Source organism: Saccopteryx bilineata, chromosome 6 (genome assembly GCF_036850765.1).
Source record: "Saccopteryx bilineata isolate mSacBil1 chromosome 6, mSacBil1_pri_phased_curated, whole genome shotgun sequence".
NCBI lineage: Eukaryota > Metazoa > Chordata > Mammalia > Chiroptera > Emballonuridae > Saccopteryx > Saccopteryx bilineata.
The window spans coordinates 47,225,381-47,252,725 of record NC_089495.1 but is presented as its reverse complement, the minus strand read 5'-3'; the positions used below and the strand labels follow the sequence as shown (position 1 = coordinate 47,252,725).

Below are 27,345 nucleotides of genomic sequence, written 5' to 3'. Positions count from 1 at the left end.
TTACACTATTATATTATAGTAGTGAATGCTTTTTTTTCCTAGTGATTTTCAGAAAGGAAAGGAAGGAAAAGGAGAGGAAGAGAAACATTAATTTGTTGTTATACTTATTTATTCATTCATTGGTTGGTTCTTGTATGTGCCTTGCCAGGAATCAAACTCACAACCTTGGTGTACTAGGAAGATGTTCTAACTGACTGAGCCATCTAGTCAGGCCCAATAAATACTTTTTGAAGAAAACAGACAGAACTCTGAATTTTCCCAATAGCTACATCAGGAAGCAATCATTCTATGCAGTGAAATGTACAAGGGCTGAATTTATTGGGAGACTGGCAGTTAATTGGTGGCTTCCCCACATACCAGCTTGATTCCCTCTGCTCTAATTCACAGTTCTCTACAAAATACAAACAACAACAAAGCCCAAACTATATATCTACTAGTGTTGATGAGATTAAAAAATAATATTCATGGGCTCTTTTAGTGGTGAAACATCATGTAAAGTAACTATTTAACTACTATTTTATTTACAAAAGGAACCACAGTTGGTTGTCTTTAAAAGCAAAGACCCTTGCTGCACTTTACATATAATTCAGTTTACCACTCCAATAAATAAATAAATAAATAGATGGTATTTTAATAGTAATCTATAAGACCATAAAGAAATAGGCAGCTGAGATGCTTCCAAAAAAAAAGAGAGAGAAAGAGATAAAATAGTTTTTCTTTGTTCTTGTGGTCTTAGTCTTTGTTGTTGATTTCATGATTTCATTTTAGAGGTAGAAAATAAACTCTTGCTATATATAATGACATATTTAACTGGGAGACTAATGGGATCATAGCTAAATGAAATCAATACATTCAAGATAATCCAGATAATATATAGAACTATAACCATGAATGCTGATGGTTTCCTACCTATAAAGAAAGTATTGGAATCCCAAAAAGGAACTATATGTCCAGCCTTTCAATTCAGGTACTCAAGTTTGCACTTAGATATGAGAATTAAAACACAAAACAAAATATAAACAAAAGAGATATGATTCATTATCCCTTACATGTCTAATTTCAAAACTTTACTTTGCTATTTAAATGAAGTACTAAAGTAAATAGATTTATTACAGTTATTTGTTCTGGACAAATAAAGCAGAGGTAAGAGTGAAAAAAAAAAAAAAAGAAAGACCATGCATGTCCGACAAAGGTAGGAGAGATAAGAAATTGAATGAGAGCTGATAGAGCTTTAAATAGTTAACAAACTAACCACAAAGACAAACCGAGCCTTGCTACTCGACATGTGGTCCCCAGGCCAGCAGCACGGGCATCACTTGGTAACTTATTAGAAACACAGCATCTTGGTGTTATCCAACATACCAAATCAGAGTCTGCATTTTACAAGATCTCCAGGTGACTCGTATATAGGTCTCATTTGAGACGCTTTAGATCAGAGCTACCCTTTTTGCTTGCTATGATTTAGAGCTCAGCCTTTTCAAAAACTCCATCCCATTGTTTCATAATGAGATAACTGTTATCCATGGCAATCTTTCTGCATATACCCAAGCTTAAGTTGTTTATATTCAAACACATATGAGACAAAATTCCAAAGTAAGATGTGTGATATAGCTTAAGGAAATCATTTTCACTCCATTAATATCCATATCATATATGACGGCATGTGTGTTCATAGGGGGTCATTGCCCCTCCATCCATCTGACTATGACCAAAAAAAATGGCAAAGGGCATTGAATGAAAGTACCAGATAGGTCCAAAATCATGAATTAAAATACAAGTAACCTCATACGTGTGACAGATCTGTTAACATCAGAAATTCACACTCACCTGTAAGGTTGGCAATCTATAAAATAAGGTGTTTCTATTGCTTCAGAAATAATACTTAGAATGAATTTAGAGGAGGGACATTAATCCATGACTTGGCAGCTCCTCATGTTGGCAGAGCTTTTAGGATGTGAAGCGTGTGGGAATGCTAGTCCCTGGTCAAACTGTGAAGCAATACTCCTACCCCTTTACTTTGCCTTTCCTTCTTCCTGTCCCTCTTCTGAGTCCAAGGCCCTGTGTGTCCTCCTGCACACCAATGGTCCTGTTGTACAGTCTGTCTGGTTTTGGCTGTTTCATTTCTTGTCTAGACTATTACAACTGATCTCCTGGCCTCTATTCTTCCCATACTACACTTGCTGCTTTCCAAAGGAAAATTAAGCCAGAGGTATTGACTCTTAGCTCATAAGTTTTCAGTAACTCCCACTTACTACAGAATGTAATTATGTCTTTTTTAAATGACTCTGAAATATTTTAATGGTGAAAAATTTTTTAAACTTTCATATATACAGTACAGGATTGTTAATTACAGGCACCATACTGCACATTACATCCCCAGACTTCTTTATCTTGTAACTGGAAGTTTGTATCTTTTCACTATCTTCACCATTCTCTCCCACCACATCCATACTACCTCTGCAAAGATGATGATAGTTGGATGGATAGATAGATATAGATAGATAGATAGATAGATAGATAGATAGATAGGGATTGAAGTCACATTTTCCTTATCTATTCCTTTGTTGATCAACACAGGTTGTTGCATGTCTTGGCTATTGTAAATAATGCTAAAATGAACATTGGGGATGGAGATATCACTTCAAGACAATGATTATAAGTCTTAACAAAGAAAAACAGAGCATTTCTGGCACTTGTAAGCCAGCTGGCACTCAGAGCTTGGTCATGATATTTTCTGTGCATTAACAATCTCACAGAACACCCACTGCAGATACCATATAAAATGAGACAAAGCTAATGTACTTCAGAATTTTGCCTGAGCACTGACAAAAAAAATATCACTGTGCCACCCCCAAAATACTAAACCTTCCATCTCTTGGCCAAAATGAGCAACTGCTACTGCTTTACCAATCACAGCTTTATCCTCATTCTGGTCTCCTCTCTCACCAGATGAAACTAATTGAGATATCAAGCCATAGATTTGCCTCCACTTTCTAACAGCATCAAATCTACAGCACACCCCCCAAATGGTTAGACTCTCCATCAAATCACCCTATAAAAGCCTTGATCCTATAGTAGGTTTCTTCTAGTGCCCTTCTACCAAGACAGCCATGATCTTCCACAGTGTGGGTTCTCTCTCAGTTTAATGTGTAATGATGCAACTTGTTTATCTACAGGTGTATTCCTGTTCCTGAGAATCTGTAGCTGAAGGGCATTACAGTTTCAGTGTGGTGCTGAGTGCCCTCCCGGACTTGGTGTTTTAGTGCTTTTCCAGGCTTCTTTCTATTCATCTCATTAGACTGTGTGCATTTTTTTTACAACATGCACTATATTTTCACAAGTCTATATGTGTTGAGTTGTTATTTCATCTTGGAGTTGTCTTGTTTATCTTTCAAAGCTCAGGTTATATTCCACAGGCAATTTGCTCTGATTTCTTTAGTCAAGACATATCACGTTCTTTTCAGTATTTTGTTCATGCTTCATTTTTGACATTTACTCTCTCCTGCACAATAGTTGTTTATGTATTTTTCTTCTTCCTAAATTTATAAGTTCCTTGAGAATTCTAATCATGCCTCATCCATCTCTCTTTTTCCCCAGTGACTTTCCAGCTCTCTGCCTGGTGTACAATACAATTTTAATAAATTTTCACTGAATTGGATTCTCAATTGAAGTTCAAATATCTGAGATAAAGTTAAAAATTCTGAGAGGCATATATAAATTCATGTAAGCATCTCAGCTGGCATCCTTATAAAAAAAGGAAAATTTCATACAGAAACAGACTCGCACACAATCTGAACATGACCTGAAGATGAAGACAGAGATTGGAGTGGTAATTTACAAGACAAGGGATGCCAGGGGTTGGCAACGATCAACAGTTACTTCCAGAAACTACCCTTAGCAAAGGCAAAGAAGGAGTCCCCCTTACCGGTAGGAGGCCAGTCCTGCCAATTCTTGGTTTTAAATCTCTGGCCTCCAGAAATTTGAGAGAATAAATTTTTGTTATTTAAGTAATTCAGTTGGTGATACTTTGTTAGGGCATTTATAGAAAATAAATACAGAAAGATTATGAGACGGTTGGTTATTGTTTGCAAATTGCATCAGGAATCCTGATCTGATTAAGCAGTTTAGAAACCAAAAAGATAAAATAGTGTCTGCCAAGGACTAAAGGGGTGGGAAAAATGGCCGGATGTTGGCTAAATCATACAGACTTCCAGCTGTAAGATCAATCTGAAGTACAGCGTGGCAACAATAATAAATTATACTACATTTTGTACTTCAAAGTTGCTAAAACAGTAGATCCAGTTTTTCTTCCAGCTTTATTAAGGTAACTAACAAAATTATAAGAAAGGTAAAGTGTATTCCTTGATGAGTTGATAAACATATACATAGTGAGCATATTCTACTCCTCTGGTTAAATAATACAGCCATCACCTCACATACTTCTTTTTTTTTATGGCGAGAACTTCTAAATTTTATTGTCTTAGCAAATTTAAATAGCATGATATGGTGTTATTAACTATAATCACCATGTTATATATTAGATACACAGAACTTATTTTTTAATAATTGCACATTTGTATCTTTTTTTTTACCTACTTCCCCAAATTTCCCCAAACTCCTCTTTCTAAAAACCACTTTTCTACTCTGTTTCTATGAGTATGACTTAAGAAAAAAACTCTACATAGGAGCAATGTCAGGCAGTATTTGTCTTTTTCTGTTAGCTTACCTTGCTTAGCGTACTGTCCAAGGTCCTCTTCTGTTATAAATGACAGAACTCCCTTCTTTCTTAAGGCTGAATAATATTCCATTGTGTGTGTGTGTGTGTGTGTGTGTGTGTGTGTCTCAAATATTTTCTTGATCCTTTCATCCATCAGCAAATTTTTTGTATACCTTGGTTCTTGTGAATAATGCTGCAATGAACCTGGGGTGTACAGCTATCCCTTCCAGATAATGACTTCATTTCTTTGGATACATATGCAGAAGTGGGATTGCAGGATCAAGAGAGTAGATTCTAAATGCTATTGCCACATACACACAAAGTAATCATTATGTGATGGGATCAGAGGTTGACTACCCTTATTGTGTGGTAGTCATTTTGCAATACATACATGTATCAAATAATCATGTTCCATACCTTAAACTTAAATATGGTATATGTCTCAATAAAGCTGGAAAAAATAAAATGAAATTTTAAAAATGAAAATGAGATTGAAAGGATTCCTGCGGGAATCAGTCTAGGACTGTAAAAGTTTGGTTAGTCAGTTTAAACCCCCATCAATAGCTAATTAACCCAATCTTTGAATAGTAACACCAAGTATTGACACATGCTACAATGTTTAATTCTTTGAAAATTAGCACCAAGCCAGCATTTCTGTGACATTCATTAGATTGTTCAGCAGTCCCCTGCTTCTCACGTCCGGGGGGTGGGGTGGGGGGGGAAAGAAAAGCAGTGGTAACAGTAGAGTCATAAGTAAGCAAATGTGTTCCTCAAATGTTTTCTTTTCATGGCCTCTCTAACATAAAGGTGTTTTTTTAAAGATCATACACATTGAATTGTTTATGCACCTGTATTTCTCTATGATGTTATCTTCAGGGGGTGAAACAATGTCTTATTCGTGATGCCTTTGTATCCCTTTCAAATCCTCCACAGAATCTATTGAATGTCACATTAAAAGTCATTAGACATATTAAGAGCCTAATAAATACCTGCTAACTAATTAATAGAAGGAAATCTGATAAATTAATATTCATCAAATAAAAATGAGGTGAGGGCTTGGGCACAGTGTTAACAGGAGATAACATTACTTTTTCTGAATTTGAAGCTCACCTATGACTATAGTGAAGATGAATCACTGGGGCAATGGTCATATTGTGAATTTATAACTCTCTGCCAACACTTTATGATAAATTTTAAAAGAGCTGTCTGCATTTTGTTAGCTAAGATTGATGACCTGAAGGGGAAACTATAATTGATTACCTACTACAACCAATTTCTGTTTCTCATACAACTAAAAATGTAATATTAAGTAGATAAATATTGTCTCAGAAATGAAGATAAATGAATATAAATGAATAAAGGTGCAACTATAGTGTAATGGCTATGCCTAAATTATTAGGAGCATTGTCATAAATCTGACAAAAAGCCTGAAAAATGTTTCTTGGTGTTTTTTTTTTACAGCCTACTAAACTGTAACATAACACTTTAACTGTTGGATATATAAAATCCTGTTTTCTTATAGCAACTACTGGACACAATATTTTTTAAATCAAAACAAGGAAAAGAAGACTTCACAGCTCAAGATTTCTAGTATTTTATATTTAAGAATACTCAATGGCAGAGGAGTCAGAGAACACAGCTGCTAAGCTAAATTTCCTCCATTGCTCCTTTACTTCTCTTCTCATTCAGATCAATTTGTCCCATTTGTATAAGCATTGTTTGAGCCGAACAGAAAAGAGCATGCCTAGCATAAAGTTATCACAGAACTCACAAACTGATGGAGGAGAGTGGGGGATATTTGGCCAATGTGTGCCATGTTCAGAGGCATTCATGGATCCTTCTTTGTAAAGAAAAGGACTGCCTACATCTTCTTAGTTCATAATTAACCCTAATAAAGTGTTGGCAAATTAATAAATAATTAATATTAATCTTATCCTGTGACTCTGGCTGAAGGATAAGAAACAGTAGAGTTTATAATTTCTGGCTGCCCTCATTTGGACATTCATGGGTAAAAATCCCAGTCTTTGAAGTTCTCAGGCACCTTGCAAATGTTCTGTTTCAAAGCAGTGAAGAAAGGGGGCAGGGCAGTTCAAACGAATCACTGTGGAAGACCTTACAGCAGCTCAACAGTACCCTCTTCTCTTTTCATTTCTTACACAAAGTCCACATAACTGTTGTTAAGACTATTTTTCCACTCCAAATTAAACTCAAAATTGGCATATTTCCACCCATTTTAAGTTTTAGCTTATGTAAGGGTCTTTTTTTTTAAGACTTGCTACCTAGAGTAGAAAAGCATCATTCACTTAGGCTCATACAAAAGAGAGAGAGAGAGAGAGAGAGAGAGAGAGAGAGACCCTTATTTGATAAGGTACCAAGTTGTGATGACTAGAGGAAAGTAGGGGTTGGCCAGAATGTTGTTCCTTTGTTCTAGAGCACAAAATACCTCTCATCCTGACAAAGGAGGACTTTGAAAGACCAAACGTTCTTTTTCATCTCTTTTTTTTTTTTCATTATTTGTGCATGTAACAAATACGCATTGTTTATGAATCAAGACACTTTGGATGCTTTTTCTGGTTTTATTGATATTGACCTCTCTTAATCACTCTTGAAAGTCCTTTGTCTATTTAAAATAAATATAGGATAATAGGATAACAGCTTTTTAAAATTATCTCCATTGTCTGGTGGGAATGTAAACTGGTGCAGCCACTATAGAAAGAGTATGGAGGTTCCTCAAAAAATTAAGAATAGAGTTACCATATGACCTAGCAACACCTCTTCTGGATATATAGCCCAAAAGTTTGAAAACATTTCTTTGCACTGATATATGCAGCCCATGTACACTGTAGCATTACTCACAGTAACCAAGATGTGGAAACAATCAGTGTCTTTCAACACATGACTGGATAAAGAAGATTATATATATATATATATAATCATAGCAGTCTTATTGATAAAGTCTTTCCTTCAAAGTTTTTGGTAGTGCTTTCTTTTGGGTGGGTAAGCCAAGCCTAAGAATAATGGCACAGGGACTTCTTTTGCGGAAGGAGAAAGTCCATTTATTGAGAAAGAGCAGACTTGACAAAGAAAATGATAAAATGGAGGTCTGAGATTTATTTTCAGAATGTTATTAATTTGAAGGGTCAATTGCATAAATAACTCATTAGCACTGTATTTTCTCTCCCTTTAAAATAGAAACTATCTTCACCTTTCTCATATATACTATCTATGCCCTTAATTTTACTTTCCTTATTTCTGTTTTTAAAGTTCTGAAGAAAACATTTAACCAGCTGGCTTGGTACATAATGTGAACTGAAAAATACACATGCATGTTTAAAAAAAGTTAGCCCCTTCCTCCAGAGGTTGTAGTCATGGAAACCTCCTAATATCTTTAAATAAAATATAGACATTCTTTCAAAAAAAAAACTGCACTATCATTTATGAAGAAATAATGCAGATTGGCTTGGGAATAGTGTCCTTTGTCACAGTAATTATTTTACTTCCCTTGTATATTTGATAAAGAGGTGCCATTTAGGTGATGGTGGTGGTTTGATTAATTATTAATTACTGACATACTTGCTTTCATATCTATTACTTTACAATCTAATTTCTTTCACATATAAGTCTTAAAAAATCTCATTCAATATCATTCATTACAATAATTGAATGCTATGCTATTGATAACCTTAAAGTCTATTTAATAAATTATATGTGCCTTGTTAATCCATTTTAATTTGTTGTTGCATCTACTATTTAACCAAGAGGGATTATCTCTCTTCCTAAACTGTATGAGCACACTCTCAGAATCATATATGGTTCACAATCTTTGTATAAACTTTCAGATTTGGTATTCTTTTTCCATTTTTTAGTGGAGAATTTTGAGGCTTTAAAAGGTTAAGTAACTTCTTCAATGTCATATGACTAATCAGTGTCATATCTAGAACTCCCCAGGACGTTTTGGCTCAAAAGTGTATTGTATATCCAGCATGCCTCTAATATTAGACTGCAATAAAATACACCAATGATTTAAAGCAGTGTTAGTCAACCTGGTCCCTACTGCCCACTAGGGGGTGTTCCAGCTTTCATGGTGGGCGGTAGTGGAGCAACCAAAGTATAAATAAAAAGATAGATTTAACTATAGTAAGTTGTTTTATAGACATTTATCCTGCCAAACAGCGAAAATCCGACATAAAGTACTTGACAAGTAATTATTATTATATGCTTTAACTTGCTGTAACTCTGCTTTATAAATTTTATAAAGTAAAGTTACTTCCCTACTTTATAAATCACAATTACTGTGGAACTGGTGGGCGGTTAGAAAATTTTACTACTAATAGAGATACAAAAGTGGGCAGTAGGTATAAAAAGGTTAACTACCCCTGATTTAAAATGTATTAATATAAACTAGCTTTAATGGCTTGAGAGTCTATATAAGAAACTGCAATGCTAAAAAACAATATTTGTAAACATTAATTACACTAAAGCAATATATTGCAGTTATCTGAAACAGAGCCACCTCAATACATAACTCCAGGGGGCAGCAATCCCTCTGTTCCATAGGAATGATCCCTCCTGGATGAAGTTACTCCTCATCCTGCAGTCATCTGTGACATCCTGGATGATGAAGTCCTCCTCACTAACTGGTCAAAACTCAATCCCATGAGTGGGGAAAAGAGGCAAATAGGAATAGGACCACAAAAACAATTTTGTTTTGATAATTCTCAATTCAAGGAACCAGACAATAAGTTGCTGTTGAATGAATGTGTGTTCAGGAGTAGATTAGAAATAAGAGATTTCTCATTGAATGGTGACAGATAAACAGGCCAAATTTCTTGAGGTAAACATGTCAGTCACACCAGCTTAAATACTACAGAAGAAGAGCTAGAGGAGACATAGAGAGAGTGAGAAAGGTGAGAAGATGTTACTACTAAGCATAAAGAATGAGAGAGGATGGAAGGATGAGTTTATTGACATGAATGGTTTCCTGTCTGCCTTTCTGTGTTCCTTCCACAGGACTACTGAAGCCATCCCCCATTCTGCTTAAAATCCTCAATTGCAGAAACAAACACAAACTTCAGAAAATACTATCTACCCTATCTTGCATCAGCTGTATTCTCAGCCTCATGTCAAGTTACTCTTTCCACCTTCCTATCTCCTCTCTGCATCAATTGCTGCTCACACCAGCTGCTTCAGCCACATGATCTTGACCTGATTTTCAGACCTGCTGTCCCTTAGCCAGGAGCCATTGCAAAGCCACTTCCTCCCATCCCAAGGCTTTCACCTTCATCTTGGCCTGGTGAAATACCATCATGTCTCCAACTGACCATAAACATTATCTTGGCAAGGTGTGTTCTCTATTCCCTTCATTAAGAAACCATTGTTATTTCCTCTCTGTTCTCATTACAGTTAAAACCTCACCACTTTCCACTTTCTGCCTGAATCAATTAACTACACCTCAGTTTCCTTTATTACATGTTTTAGCATTTTACGGAGTTGAGGCTTGATTGTGATTTTAGCCTCCACAGGATGAAACACAGTTCAGACACATGGTAACTATATTATATATATAAATATTTACACTGACAGTGTCTTAAATGCCTGAAATAGGCCAGGCTATATACAAAGCCTTTCACATTGCAACATCAGCCTTCCTGGTCTCTTTTTACAGTAAAGATAAAGAGTTTCAGAGTCATAACTTACTAAAATTAAAAAGCTAGAGTAAGACTAACCAGGTGGTGGCGCAGTGGATAGAGCGCTGAACTAGGAGGAGGAGGACCCAGGTTCAAGACCCCGAGGTCGTCAGCTTGAGCACGGGCTCATCTGGTTTGAGCAAGGCTCACCAGCTTGGACCCAAGGTCACTGGCTTGAGCAAGGGGTTACTCGGTCTGCTGTAGCCCCATGGTCAAGGCACATATGAGAAAGCAATCAATGAAGAACTAATGTGTCACAACAACAAACTAATGATTGATGCTTCTCATCTCTCTTCATTCCTGTCTGTCTGTCCCTATCTCTCTCTCTCTCTGACTCTCTCTCTCTCTGTCTCTATAAAAAAAAAAAAAAAAAAAAAAAAAAAAGCTAGAGTTAGAACCAGAATCCTAGTATAGGCTTGTCAAAAGTCCAGGACCTTTCCATTCTTTTTGTTTGTTTGTTTGTTTTCTGATGAAGGGGACCAACTAAATGAGGTTAAAAATGCTAGTATCAGTCTAAAATATATACATGTCATTATCCAGCCCCCTTCCCCACAAAGCACATTTGGATCCTGTGGTCTACCACATACAGTCTGGTTTTGTGGTGATGCATTAGGAACTTGTATTAAAGAGCTGAGTAATGTTTCATCTTTAGAATGATGAACCTGCCTTACCAGGCAGTGGCACAGTGGATAGAGCATCAAAGTGGAATGCAGAGGACCCCGGTTTGAAACCCTGCGGTCACCATCTTGAGTGCAGGTTCATCTGGTTTGAGCAAAGCTCACCAGTTTGAGCCCAAGGTCACTGACTTGAGCAAGGGGTTACTCGGTCTGCTGTAGCCCCACGGTCAAGGCACATATGAGAAAGCAATCAATGAACAACTAAGGTGCTGCAACAAAGAATTAATGCTTCTCAGGCCCTGGCCAGTTGGCTCAGCGGTAGAGCATCGGCCTGGCGTGCAGGAGTCTTGGTTCAATTCCCGGCCAGGGCACACAGGAGAAGTTCCCATCTGCTTCTCCACCCCTCCCCCTCTCCTTCCTCTCTGTCTCTCTCTTCCCCTCCTGCAGCGGAGGCTCCATTGGAGCAAAGATGGTCTGGGCGCTGGGGATGGCTCTGTGGCCTCTGCCTCAGGCACTAGAATGGCTCTGGATGCAACAGAGCAATGCCCCAGAGGGGCAGAACATCGCCCCCTGGTGGACGTGCCGGGTGGATCCCGGTCGGGCGCATGCGGGAGTCTGTCTGACTGCCTCCCCGTTTCCAGCTTAGGAAAAGTGAAAAAAAAAAAAAAAGAATTAATGCTTCTCATCTCTCTCCCTTCTTGTCTGTCTGTCTCTATCTGTTCCTCTGTCTGTCTATCTCTCTGTCTCTCAAAAAAAAGAATGATGAACCTAAGTTATTATAAGTATGTTTCATCTATTAAATACACTCTGCCTTAGAAGTCAGAGAATTGTTTAATATATCATTGATTTTGTTTCTTTCTTTCTCCCTTGCTTTTCTTTCTTTCTTTCTTTCTTTCTTTCTTTCTTTCTTTCTTTCTTTCTTTCTTTCTTTCTTTCTTTCTTATTCATTTTAGAGAAGAGGGGAAAGAGAGAGAGATAGAGAGAGAGAGAGAGAGAAGGGAGGGGAGGAACAGGAAGCATCTACTCCCAATGTGCCTTGACCAGGTAAGCTTAGAGATTCGAACCCGCGACCTCATTGCTCCACATCAACACTTTATCCACTGTGCCACCACCACAGACCAAGCATCACTGGTTTTCATAATTCATTAATTTACTAAACGGATTGTACGTCAAACAGTAGAAGCCAATTGGCCACTCCAAAAATAGTATAACCCTGGAATACACAGAGTTTTTCAATTCGCAGCACTCCTATGTGCCCCCAGAGTTCTTTTACTACACCCTAGGCCCAAGAAATATCTATCAGGTGCATACATTAACTAACTTAGTTCAAACAACTTAATAAGCTTTGATATCCTAACAAGGTAATAGTCAATTGAAAAAAAGTAATACAATCTTATTTTTGTTTTACTCTTTCAATGACTAGTGGTATTGTGCTCCTATTGGGCACTACATGGCTTCTAAAACCTTGGAATTAGATCGGACACTGTGTCACCCTCACTGATTTGTCATGCAGTACCTGCTTTTCATCAAAGCACCTTTTAACAAACCAGGTTTTCAGAGAGGGAACATTACTAAAATGCAGATAGTGAAGGAACCAAAGTCTTGCCACTCCAAAAACATACCTGTCGGGATATTGTTTTTAAGCTGGTTATTAAGAGACAAAAGACTCAGAAGAACCTTTGACTCTCATTTTTTACCTTCCTAAAGGAATTTATATAGAGGACCTAATCTAGGAAGGGAGATATCATCACAGGGCAAAAGCTAGCAAGGCCCTTTCCACCAAAGTCTTCTCTGTAAACCATTGTTAACAATAGACCAACAAACATGTATTTTTCCATCTCCCTGTGTATTGCCTTCCTGCCCTTTGAAGTTTCAAACCACACCTCCCTTTCTCCTTAGCTCAAAACGACATATAAGCCTCAACTTTCCAATTACTCCTTTCAGTCCTTGGGTCTCATTGTGGCACCTCTTAATGTGCATTCATATAATAATCTTTGGATATTTCCCTTCTTAATTTATCTTTGCTAATTTGATTATTGGCCCAGAGAGATGGATATAGAAGTAGGAAGGGAAGAAAACAATTTTTTTGGCCTTCACAATAGCATGATATAATATGGAAGCTCTAAACTACCCCAAGTTAATAATTTATAGTGTTTGCTTTGTTTGATTCAAAATTTTAAAGTAGCCCATGGCATCACTATATGTTTGCCATGACACCCTGGGGTGCCATAGTGCATAGTTTGGGAACCTTTATACATTATTACTATATATCATTATATACCAGTATAATCAGTATAATCATTACATTTCACATATGTAATTTCATAAATAACTTTATAATTCTTTTTATATTCATTTAACTTTATATTTAGTCTTTATGAAAATATAGTTAATATAGAAATATATCTAAATTATGAATATACAGCTAAATGAATTTTCAGAAAGTGATTACATCCATGTAATATCCACCCAGATCAAGGAATAAAATCCTAACAAACCCCATGAAAATCCGTCATGCCACATGTTCAGCCATTGTTCCTTTCCTCCCAAAAGGTAATTACTTGTAACACTCCAAAGCCGAGATTTACTTGTTAATGAGTACTCAGTAACTCTTTTTTAAACTAGCCATTTTTGAATTTCAGTTAACAATTGCATTGTGAATAGGTTATAAAGATTAATCCTAAATTGCTCTAAAAGCTCAGTGAAAAACTTCTTACCTTAAACCTAAACTCACCACCCAATCACATTACCAGTCAAGGTGAGCGAGTGAACTAAGACAATCCAATCAAAGAAAGGTCCCCAAATTTTCTTACCTCCCTTCTCTCTTTCCCTTCTATCCTTCCTTTTTAAAATTTATCTTTCCTTCCTTCCTTCCTTCCTTCCTCCCTTCCTTCCTTCCTTCCTTTCTTCCTTCCTTCCTTCCCTTCCTTCTTTCCTTTCTTCTTTTCTTTCTTTCTAATGTGATACTCTCTCTGTTTAAGCTGAATAAGAAAGCTGGTGATCTCAGAAATTTCTGACAGCAATGCTGCAAATGGAAACTGAGCGAGTCTTGGAACAGAACCAATATCCCAAAAGGCAGATTAGAAAAAAGAAAACAAAATAAACAAACAAAAAAACATGTCCCCTGTTATCATCTTAGAGCCACTGAGTCATGACTGGACTTCACATTTATGTGAGCCAATAACCTCCTATTTTTATTTATTTATTTATTTATTTATTTTATAATTTTTTTCTTTATTTTTTATTTATTCATTTTAGAGAGGAGAGGGAGAGACAGAGAGAGAGGAGAGACAGAGAGAGAGAAGGGAGGAGGAGCTGGAAGCATCAACTCCCATATGTGCCTTGACCAGGCAAGCCCAGGGTTTCGAACCGGCGACCTCAGCATTTCCAGGTCGACGCTTTATCCGCTGCGCCACCACAGGTCAGGCACCTCCTATTTTTTATAAGTCAATTTGATTTGGAGTTTTCTTTTACTTATATACTTAACAAATCATTAGCTCAACTAAATATAATCTAATTAGAAACTTTAGTAACAACCCAGTTCTAAATGTGAAAAAACTACAGTATAATTTTCTCTACAAAGAAGGAAAATACTAGTGAAATAAAATTTTCATTTGAGAGAAAAAGTAACTAAGCCAGCCTTTGCTATAACTACTTTATTTTACTAGGGCATAGTGACTAACCCTCCACTCATCTTTCTTGCAAAATGAGCATTTTAAACAAGTTAACAAATTGGGATGATTTTTGATAGGTTTAATTAAATCTGTTTAGTACCATCTCTCAGTTTCAATAGACAAATATCTTCTTTTGATAGAGTTGCAGTTTCATAGCGAAATCCCTTGCTGTGTTTATCTTGCTAATGAAGTTTTCCACTTACCTGTAATCTGTGTAGAATAGGGATATTTGATGTGGCATTTTCTTGACATTTCTATTCCACTATAATCACATTCTTTAATTATGTCTGCCTCATTTGCATAGTAGAACTGATGTCTCATCTTAGTTTCTAATTTTAATCATAATTCCATGAAGCCAGAAGTGTCACTAAATAGCATTCAGTAACGACTGCTATCAAAGACATTTCCCGATGCTTTAAAAGGCCAAGGCAAATTACATTTTTCTTGGAAAAAAGAGGTTCTTTGTATATGTAAAATATAGATATTTAAAGGGATGGCTCTTAAATTAAATACCAAATGGACTTTCTAAATCATTAAAATAGGATAAGTGCAAAACCATACTAGGACACATCTCTTAAATTATTTGGCTGGTAATATCATCTGAATTCATTAAGTATTTGTGGAAAATGATGATTCTAATAAATGTCAGATCTAGTCTCAGAGTATCTCTGTTGAAATGAATAAATTACTTCTGTGAAGCCACTAAGTGGTACTGCAGTACTAGAAGTGAGACAGGACCTCTAATGGATGAGCCTTACTTTAAGAAGACTTAATTTATTTCCCCCAGCTCTTGAAAGACTATCTCTCACTATATAGCATACCATACCTGTTATAAAATGATGTGGAAACGCCAGTGTGTGATGGACTTTTAAATGGCAGAAGCAGACACAGAGCTGAAGGACAAGACTAACAGCTAAGGTAACAGTCATGGGCAAATCCTCACAGAAAACATGTCAGCTTATTTCCTGTTTTCTAGAATAGAAAATAAAGAGAAGGCATGACCAGCAAGGAGGGGTTGTGGTGTAATTAAGACTATGACTTCTCATAGCCACACCTCCTAGCTCAAATCATACTTGGGAAGTTTGATAGTTCTATGGCCTTCAACAAGATTCTTAACTGTTTAGTGGATCAGTTTTCTCATGCATAAAAATGGGGATTACAAATGTGTACATGTGAAAGAACATAGTGTTTTTCTTGGGGAATGGGTTATAATTGAACACAAAGCAATGAATGCAAGTTTATTTGTATTTTTATTTTTTATTTTTTTGTATTTTTCTGAAGTTGGAAACAGGGAGGCAGTCAGACAAACTCCCACATGTGCCCGACCGGGATCCACCCAGCATGCCCACCAGAGGGTGATGCTCTGCCCATCTGGGGTGTTGCTCTGTTGCAACCAGAGCCATTCTAGTGCTTGAGGCAGAGGCCACAGAGCCATCCTCAGTGCCCGGGCCAACTTTGCTCCAATGGAGCGTTGGCTGCGGGAGGGGAAGAGAGAGACAGAGAGGAAGGAGAGGGGGAGGGGTGGAGAAGCAGATGGGTGCTTCTCCTGTGTGCCCTGGCCGGGAATTGAACCCGGGACTCCTGCATGCGAGGCCGACGCTCTACCACTGAGCCAACTGGCCAGGGCCTCATTTGTATTTTTTAAAAAGAGTAAAAATTAGGAAAATGAGAAAAATAATATTTTGGGGGGTAGTTATAAAATTATACAAATTAATATTTAGAAATTATTATACTATTAAGTATTAGTCATATGTTTGATAAATAAATAAATTAGAAAACAGGACTAATATCTACTATGACTGTTTACTATAGTTTTACCACTGCCTTGTTCTCACAAAGGAAAAAGGAATGAAAATATGTTGAATTTATATAACGAAATAGGTATTTCACTTTCTCTATCTCATTAAAGTTTCTTAACAAAATTCACAATAGGCATTATCATTGCTATTTTACAGATGAGATAAATGAGGATCAGAGAGCTTACATAGCCCTCTCCAATGCACTGTAATGTATATTTATGTCTCCATGACTCAAAAAGCTGCGGTGATGTTTGTTTGTTTGCTTCTGTGTTTGTACACTCTTGCATCGTGCAATGTTATATGTAGAAGTTGGAGTAGGACAGTGAAGGCCTGAAATTGGAATAGAAAGAGGATAAACAGAATAAAGGCCAATACTAAATAGGCTGGAGGCAATAGTAGATGATCCCTCATTTCTTTGGGCACAGAATTAGGATATCCCACAAAATGACAAAGAAAGTAGCTTTACATAAAAATGGTTGATGATGAAAAGGAGATGCCAAAAAGAAAGCTATACAAAAATTCATTTTGATGACAATAGAGAACCATTCACTGTAGGCCAACTGCAACCATAAGGAACCAGAAAAAGCCTCAGAAGTGCAGAGACTTCCAGATTTTAATCTATCTGTCACTCAACATTTAATTATCCAGCTGCAGAGAAAGCAGCTGCCCACCAGAGTAGTAAGTCAGCCAATGCCATTTTAAAGGACTTTTTTGCTACCTGGAGTGCCAAGATTCATAGTATTATTGCTACTATTTATAAAGAATGAAAGGATTAATTATCTATGAGGAAAGCCAGCTCATAACTTCTGGCCTGTTGTAAGGGTAAAGACACCCAGTTGTTTCATAAACAATAAATATGTGATAAAATCTGATTTAATTAAATAAATTTTTAAAAATGTAAGACAGCTAGTTCTAATAATTTAAGTTACTTAAAAGATACAACTGGAATAAAGGCTAATATATTTATTCTGACTTACATTGATTTAGGGGTGAGTTTTGTAATATCACTCAGAAAAAGATGACAAAGAAAAGAGCTAGAAGACATTTTAAGGTTTTATAGAATAGGAGTAGTTTTGAAAGTCTCTGGATACACAAGAATGTAAAAGAAGTCTATTGAAAATGGAAAGTTATAAAACAAAAATGACACAATGATGATTTTGATTTTTGGAAAGCAGTTTATTAATGAATAATTTCTATGTGTAGATTTTTATTCGATTTGTCAAAAAATTTCAAGTCCTTAGAAGCAAAAGTTGTCTTCACAAAAATATCTCTTATGGACTCTAAAATATTCACATTCATTTGTTGCAATGGATTAAGTCATCATCTACAGAAAAGCCCCCGCCCCACTCAAGAGCCAATAAGCAAACAGTGAGGTTGAAAAGATCAATGTATAAGTCCTAATATTACATCTAAGTTTCAAACACAAGGAGGGCTCAAAGGAAGGGGTAAAAATAAAAATGTGGTGGGACAAACCTGTTCAGGACATAAGACAGAGATGAAAAATGTAGGTGGGGTCTACATCTAGTAAAGCAAGAACTACAAGGACCATGGATTTGATAAATATCAGAAGAATTAAAGCACAGGAAAGAAAGTTGCAATAATGAGAAAGATAAATTCAAAACTATGTTAGTTTGGGGAGAGAGAATATACAGCAATTGACTCATGCTTAGTTCAAGTTGGAGTCATCAGGATTTCATTGAAAATTTAAAAAATTCTTCATAAAAACTACAAACTTCTCAGACTTTTGGCCAAAGGGGCTGGAATAAATAAGAGCCTCCATCAGCCACAGCAGCAAGAGATATGCTGGTGAAGAAAGACAGTGGGACAAGTTAGCAAGGCGACTTTTGATTGGTCCAGTTTAAATTCCACAGACTTAGCTCCTTTGGTCATTTTTACTGTATTTGGGCGACTCTCAGGGAAGATAAGACAGTTGGAAAAGAAATGAGGATTTCAGGTGTTGATGAAAGTCCTTAGGTGTCCATTGTAGTCACCGGAGGAAAGGTGGGTGGCAGCCATTCAATTTTACCAGTTAGTAGGGTGACCATATAGTTTGACATTCAGAGAGAACCCCTTTGAGAAGTGCTGTTAGTAATGATTGTGATGGGAAAACAGATATAAACAAACTAGATTAACTTCTAATTCCAATGCTTTTTTGATACAATTTTGCTTTATTATAGTTATAGAACACATCAAATATGTATGTCTAATTAATGCATTCTTTTTGAATTATGTCTCCATTTTACACAACAGGTTTTTAGTAAAAGTATTTGTTATCAAATTTATCTTCAAAATATTAAGGTTTGGCATGAAATCTTTTTAAAATGTACTACAGTATAAAACAGAATTAAGAAAGAGAATTTCCAGCAAGGTTTTGAATACTGCAGTATGCCAAAGTAAGAGTGTACATACCCTGCCAATCTGAAAAGAGATGAATTAAAATGTAACATCTTTTCTATGTAAGTCTAACTTGTTGAAGAGTCTCTAACCTATAGACAGTGGTGAGATTCAAACAATTTAACAACGAGTTCTCTGACCTAATAACTGTTTTAAGTATAAAAAAATATATCAAGAGGTTGTTTATTATTTCATGCATTTAATACTTAAATATGAACAATAAAAGAGGTGTATAAAACTAGATTATGATATAAGAAAGTTTTAAAATAGTAATGAAAAAATATTAAATAATACCTGACAAAAAACAATAAAACTGTTATTTAAGATATTTCCATATTGCTTCTTTTTTATTTAATTAATTATGTTTACATAGATTCTAGGATCAACTCGAATGCATCCCCCCTCCCCCATATTCCCCTCAACATCTCCCTTGCCCCCCTCCCTACAGCACTCTCCCCTCTTCCCTTCAGGTTTATCCCCTCCTATCATCCCCTTTCCCTCTGTCCTCTTTTCCTCTGGTCCCTTTGATCCCTCCTCTGTCTCAATTCCGTTAGGTGTTCTCACTTGCAATTTTTTCACCTATACAATAGACAGAATAAATATTACTATGGACACTTAGAGTACATTGTTGTGCAAATGAACATTAAAAAAGAGTAAGGAATGTAAATTTGTGATTTCCACATTGGGTGGCTGCCCAGGCATCAACTTTTGAGAAAACCCTGATTACAAGTGCCATTTTAACAACTGGTTCACCAAACTCAACAAAATATTATGTTTGGTTCTGCCAAACCGGTGAGAACCAGCTGAATCCCACCACTGACTATACATCACAATTCATGTATAATATAAAAATAAAAATTTGCATTTTAAATATGTTTGAGAGCCAGACATGGATCTCAGAGAAACCTAAAAAATATGCCATAGAGACAAAAAGCCCTATTCTGTTATTCACGCTAGATATCCTATGAATATAGTTGGCCAACCTTCTCTTGGAGAACAGAAAGAAAAACTAAATAAATTAAAATCTTATATATTATCTGATCTAAATATCCTATTTTGGTGAAATGTGCAGAGTGCTCTATTAAGTTTTTTATTCTTCCAGCAAGTAGATGAAAAAACTGGAAAGAAAGGTTTTCCTGTATAAACCCGCATTACTTGAGAGACATGATATACTTCAATTGTTTAAATGCAATAACGCTGTGCAAAAGCTCCTGATTCATAAACTTCTTACCTAATGATTATGGGTACAATCAACCCAGATGCCCACACAGAAACATATCAATTGATTGCTGCCAACAGTTCATATAACTGGTTATTTGTATAGTGTCTCCATGGAGTTATGAATGAACTGATCATTCAGAACTAATTTGTTAGGCTGTAAATAAACTTTTTATAGCCACTTACTATCCACAATCATTTGTACCCCCATTTCCTTCCAGACCAGCACCATCATTTACTATTTCTGATAAAGGCACTCTCCTATCACACAAGGTTAGTTTTTTATCTTTATACCAAAATTATAAAACATTCACTAAATATTAAACTATCTTTGGGACACAGGACATTTATTTACTATTAAAATATTTCCAATACTGTGTTGCTATAATTCAAACATTTGGCCAGTTCTCAAATGCTAATTAAAACTAATTTTAAATACTTAAAGTATATATGGTCCTTATTAAGAATAGGATAATACAATTTAATCAGTAGTAAATTTAAAAAACCACATGTTCATATCTTTCATTATTACCCTGTATCCACCCAAAAAAGGTTGAGATAACAAGTCCAGTTAATTGCATTTTCTGCAGGCATTTTACAGGTTTTCTGGACTTAGAGTCCTCACTAATTAGAATACATTATTTCTGTGATTTAAGGAGCTGACCTTCATATTTCCCCCAGGTGGCCTTGAGGCAGCATTGACAGAAATATTTCAAAGGACTCAAACCCAGAGGTGTGCTAGGGTTTCTGGGAAGACATTAGTGACCTGAAAAACAAGACAGAGCCTTGGTCTTGAATAAGGATTGGGCCCTGCAACTGTCCAGCTGTCTCACACCAGTATGGAACCACCTCACCTGGGTTCTCTGTAATGAGAGAGCTCGAGGACTGGTGGCTACTCAAAGGATACCATTGATGTGGCTCACTGTTTGGGCACACTTGACCATCTGCACTTCAGAGTTTGAGTTATCTGAATTCACTTATTATTGCAACTTCTTATTCTTGTAAACGTAGATAAACAACTTAGCATCTCTGTTTACCTATCAATATAAGAGAAACAATATCTCCTCTTCATGGAACACTGTAGGAATTAAATGAGATAATGCATGTAAAGTAACAGGCCTTCAAATATGTACATATGACTGTCTTTTATAGTGATTACATAAAAGGCCTGGTAAGTAAATCTAAGATTTGGCACTGTGATGTTTTTCAGTTTTGAAATTTTCTCCTAGGCATTTCACACCTAAAATGTGTAAGAAAATAACTATATCTATAAGCCATTTTAGTATTCATAAATTTTCTAAGAACTTGTATAATTCAATCTATCTATTGTTTATTGTCATCATGAACATTAAAAAATATAGGTAAACCATGTTTAAAAACACTTTTTCTCATCTCTTTAGTTCCTGATTTCACTCTCTTTAGTAAGAAGGGAGATCCCATGAAATTGCTATTCTTTGAAAGTCATTCAGATATAAAGGAATAAAATGGATTTTGCTAAAATTCATTTCTAACTGAAATATTCAATAATATTTAAAGGAGGGATTCATTCAATTATAAATTATTTTAGTATTATTTAACTAATGATAACATATATTATACTTTCAGACCATCAGAATCACCTGTTCCTATAAAACTTTGCACTGTCATTGGCGGAGACCTATTTTAAGAGGCATTAGGATCTGCAATTCAAGGTACATACATTAATTGAAAGACAAATCATGACAACCAAAATGCACTAAAGACATATGTTCATAAAAGTTTAAGAAAAGTGATATTTTGGGAAAATGAACCTGAGTTGTGAAAATATTACAGTTATATCTATGCAAACAGCATAATAGAATTAGTATAATCTATAATAAGAAAAGAACAAAAATATCCTTAAAACTATAAACTTCCCCCCCCCTGAAACCTATATACTCTTACTGATCAATGTCACTCTGTTATTTTTAATTTTCTTAATTTTATATATACATAAACTTTTCTAAAATTCTGTTGGGTTATAGATTAAACTCTGTAATTTTATGGACTACAAAAGGCAAACACTTAAAATGCAAAATAATAACTCCATCAATATTCATTTTAAGCTCTAGACGGTTGACTCAATGGATAGAGAGTCAGCCTGGAGTATGGATGTTCCAGGTTTGATCCCAACAAGTCACAGAAGAGAAGCAACCATCTGCTTCTCCACCCCTTCCCCATCCCACTTTTTTCCCTCTTCCCCTTCTGCAGCCAGTGGCTCCATTTATCCAGCGCTGATGCCAGGCACTGAGGAGAGCTCGGTTAGTCCAAGCATCAGCCTCAGGAGCCGAGGATAGCTCTGTTGATTCGAGCATCGGCCCCAGATGGGGGCAGCCAGGTGAATCCTGGTCAGGGCGCATGCAGAAGTCTGTCTCACTATCTGCCCTCTTCTCACTTAAAATAATAAGAAATAATAAAAATAATAATAATTCATTTTAGTAATTATGAGTGTCTAAGAACTCATCATGAATTCAAGGGTTTTCACACACAACAAATTATCTCAAAAATTTGCTTTAGAAAACAGCTTTTCTAGTTCCTATATAAGCAGATTTACATTTTATCAAACTTTAAAAGGATTTAACCCCCCCCTGAGTGGATGCTTAAACTATGAAGAAAGTTCTCAAATGCACTAGCAATATTTAAGTTAGATTAATTAAATAAACTGGTTGAATTCTCATGTGCTCATATACTTTTTATTTAGAAAAAAGAGAGTTATAGTTATATATGTGTTTTGTTATTTTTATTCAACTAATTCTCATGTTAAATAACTTTTAGAAATTAAAAAAATTAATACACTCATAAGAATATTTCCTGAACAATGTGTTACAAATAATTACATTTCAAAAGTGCAGCAAAATCTCATTATTTCAATGTCTTGCTGTGTGTCACTGAATCATCAGTATTAATCATAAATGACATATTCCTGATGCATTAGTGCTGTCCTTCATGGTGTGAGAACATCCACCAGGGAAATAGCTTTTTCTTTGTTGGAAAAAAAATCCACGGTTCAGATGAAGAAACCTGAAAATATGTGTTTTTCATCTTTATCTCTGGTGCTTTCTGCAGCTGGAAATGACATCGTGTAAAATGCTATGCGCAGATATTTGAACAGTTATTACTGTTCAGTTCACAGTAAAACTTACTCAAAGTATAAGCTGAATAAGCATAGAGGCTTTGAAGCAGCTTCAATATTTAAAAGTAGAAGAAAATGGTACACAGGTTCTAGTTTTCTCCCAAGTTTTGTCAAAAATAGTTACCAGGCTCTGGCATTTAAACCAGGCCAAGTCTGCGAGGATGAACAAGACACGCCACACTCCACTCAAACCTGCGGTTACATCTGTGTTTCTAAATTACTGATCTCTGTGCACACAGAAGACAAAGAGAAAAATTCAATTTTAGGTTAAGAAATTAATTTTGCTTCCTCTAACCCATGACTCTGATCTGTTAGGAAATTCTGTCAGTTCTACCTTCATAATATATCTAGGACTTAATCACATCCCATCACTTCAACTGCTACTGACCATCTAAACCACCGGGATCTCTGGGTTAGATTACTATAAAGACCCCTACCTACTGGTCCTGATTCCACTCTGGTCACATTCAGTCTCCAGTGATCTGACCATCTAAACCACCGGCATCTCTGGGCTAGATTACTATAAAGACCCCTACCTACTGGTCCTGATTCCACTCTGGTCACATACAGTCTCCAGTGATCTGACCATCTAAACCACCGGCACCTCTGGGTTAGATTACTATAAAGACCCCTACCTACTGGTCCTGATTCCACTCTGGTCACATACAGTCTCCAGTGACCTGACCATCTAAACCACCGGCATCTCTGGGTTAGATTACTATAAAGACCCCTACCTCCTGGTCCTGATTCCACTCTGGTCACATACAGTCTACAGTGATCTGCATGTACCATCTTTTTTTCTTTGAAAACATAATTCAGAGTATATCACCTCTGTATTAATAATCTTTCTATACTTTCCCATCCCATTCAGCATAAAAATGCCCTATTCTTGCCCTGGCTATCACTATAACCACATCTCCTAACAGTCTTTCTGTCCCAACTCTGCTCCCAGAACACCAGTCCCCTTGCTCTGCCTCAAATCCACACAGCAGACTCCCGCTTCAGGGTAACCGTTTCTGCCTGCAACTCTCTTTCTCAAGAATTTTGCATCTTTTGCTTCCTTATTTGCTTTCAAGTCTCTGCTCATCACTTTATCTGAGGCACTTTTCTGACCACCATATATTTAAAAAGACTTTGTCTCATCACTCCCTTCCCTTTCTCTGCTTTAATTTTTTTTCATAGTAACTTTAAATACTTAACTTTACAGATTTATTTTTTAAACTACTTTCATGTTTTCCTCTGGTAGAATCTCAGCTTCCTAAGAGCATGGTTTCACCCACTTTCCCCTCACAGTTATCCTAGAACAGTGCTTTGCATATGGATGTGCAATAAGTGTTTACTGACTTAACCAATGTGAATGCAATATTTGATATATTTTTGTAAAGAAATATTTAGGAAGTCAGATCTATTCTGATTAGTATTTTTTTTTAGGCAAATTCTTTGTAGACTTTACCTGAGTCACTCATCAAATGATCATCTGTCTCCATCAGAGCCTAAGATCCGTAAGGATAGGACTAGAGTTGATCCTGTATGTTGATAGGCTGCCAGTGCCTGAAACTTACTCTGGCACATTTGTTCAGTGTTGAGTGAATAGTTTTGATTTATTTTTATTCCTACCTTAGAACCATAAATGAAATGTATATAAAACAATATTGCTTGCATAAGAAGCCCTAAGAAAACCTTTTAGTGACACTGAATTTAGATGGGAAAATATAACACTTCAGACTAAGGAAGATAAGAAGAATCCTGAGCCACTAGAAAGGACAGGTGATGAGTCAGGATCTTAGATGGTTGTAGCAGAGATAAAAACAGATGGTGATCAAATCAGTGAAAGTTAGCCCCAGTGCGATGAACAAAGTAATGGAGAGGGCAAGTGTAACTGCCAAGATGGCAACCACAGCCAGAAAAACAAGAAGAAGTAAGCAAGCTGGAGTGCAAGCCGGTGACTGGTTAGTCAAAATTGCTCAGAAAGGAGAAAAGATAGAATCAATAATTAATGTGACAAATAGCACTAAAAAAACTGACATTGTTCAGTAAATTCAGCCCACCCTATAGAAATACATTTTATACACTGAGAGACACCTTGTACTTGAAGACTTCATCCCCTGAGATAAAACTTCATTGCTTTTAGAGGACCTAGGGGCATCACATTGAATCTGACTTTCCAAAGTGAGGCAAACTTTGAGAAGCACCTCACATAACACTTGCAGCGTTAGTCCTTCGACTGCTTTGACACAGCAGTGACTTCAAAAGAATCTTTTGATATTACTTAACCACTCCAAAAGTACTTTTTCGAAAGAGATGCATCTATTTGAATGAGTCAGTGGGCTTAAAAATAATTAAGTACTTCACTGTCCTCTGGAATATATTGTTATTTGTAAGTTTCACTCTATTAAATGTTCAAAAAGTTAGAATTTTAAATTACAATTACTAAAAGTTCCAATTCACAAATAAAATTTTCAAATGGATTTTTATGTCTTCCATTATTACATCTTACTTACAGAATAACATTATTCATGAATTTTTGCTTTTCTGAAAAATTATATGAAAATAAATAGATTATAAAGAAGGCTAATGAACATATGATTTTCTACATTGTACCATTATTTCTTCTACTTCATACATACTTAATCAGCTTCATAGTGACTATTATTAAATCCATTAGATGGATAGTTAACTCACTGATGAAATTCTACAGCAATTTCTTTATAAACAAAGCTTTATTGAACCCTGTTACATTTGCATGCATATGTATGTCTGTTATATAAATATATGATTGTTGGTTTGAAACTTATAAATACTTTAGTTTGGTTCATTTTTCATAGATTCAGTGATATTTTTCCATTTTATAAATATGTTTTAGTCTGAAACTGCTTGGTAAACAGGTAAGCAAGCCTTAGAATTTTTCCCATAATAATATATAGGAGCTTTATCTGATGTTTCTAGCAGACAGTTTCCCATAAAAGCTAATTAGATATCACCTAGCACCTACTGTTTTTTATCTTTTTGAACACCATCCTGAAATTATTTCACTGAAAATTCTAACCATAAATTCTTGCCAGGTTCTCTTTATTACTCATCTCAAACACAAGCCAAAGTTATTATAAAATTACTAAATTAGCCCCTAAGAGAGCTCTCTCATTTTTTTCTCAAATATTTTTTGTTATGTTTTTATTTGAGACTAGCTTTTCAAAATCACAAGTTGTGGTGCTCATAAAATATTATGAGTCAAACCTCAGAACACAAAGAAAAAACACTCGATGGAATCTATGTTTACACTTCACACACGGCGGCCTCACTCACAGTAAGGCTAGATAGACAAGTAGAGCCTGAATGCGGCCTCTCCTACCATGTGTTAGACTCACGATTCTTCTCCATGCAGAACCACAGGCAACTTCTATAAAATGCTTGGACTGGTTCACATACAATGTAATTCCTACTTGCTATCCCTGAGCTGGCATATTGATTGAGAGCTTAGTGGCATTGGCCTATGTGACTTCAAAAAGGCACTTTTTTTTTTGCATTTTTATTTTTAATTTTCAATTAAAGTTTACTTTCAATATTATTTTTTATTAGTTTCAGGTGTACATAGTGTTTAAACAATCATATACTTTATGAAGTGTTTCCCTTGATATTTCCAGTACCCACATGGCACCATACACAGTTATTACAATTTCATTGACTATATTCCCTATGCTGCATTTTATATCTCAATGACTATTTTGTAACTGCCAGTTTGTACTTTTCAATCCCTTTATCTCTTTCTCCCAGTCCCCCACCCCTCTGGCAACCCCCACCCCTCTAGCAACCCCCACCCCTTTGGCAACCATCAATCTTCTCTCTGTGTCTATAAGTCTGTTCATTTATAAGACTATAAGTCTGTGTCTATAAGTCAATTACATTTGTTTATTTTATTCATTAGATTCTACATATGAGTGAAATCATATAGTATTTGTCTTTCTTTGTCTGACTTATTTCATTGAGCATAATACTGGTTTAACATTAAGTTAGGATGGGTGGGTATCAAAACTCTTAGTTTGTGTTCTAATTAAATGGCTATTCATATCTATGCCTTATAAGACATGGTA

The 27,345-nt window shown here is 35.9% G+C and overlaps 1 protein-coding gene and 1 non-coding gene across 2 annotated transcripts in view; both read right to left on the bottom strand.

Annotated features, from left to right (window-relative positions):
- The window catches only part of FGF14 (fibroblast growth factor 14), a 719,079-nt gene that overhangs the window by 268,169 nt on the left and 423,565 nt on the right, over positions 1-27,345 (bottom strand). The gene's annotated exons all lie outside the window — the stretch shown is intronic.
- Positions 16,247-16,322, bottom strand: TRNAA-CGC (transfer RNA alanine (anticodon CGC)). The gene has a single exon. It is a non-coding gene; the product is annotated as a tRNA-Ala (tRNA).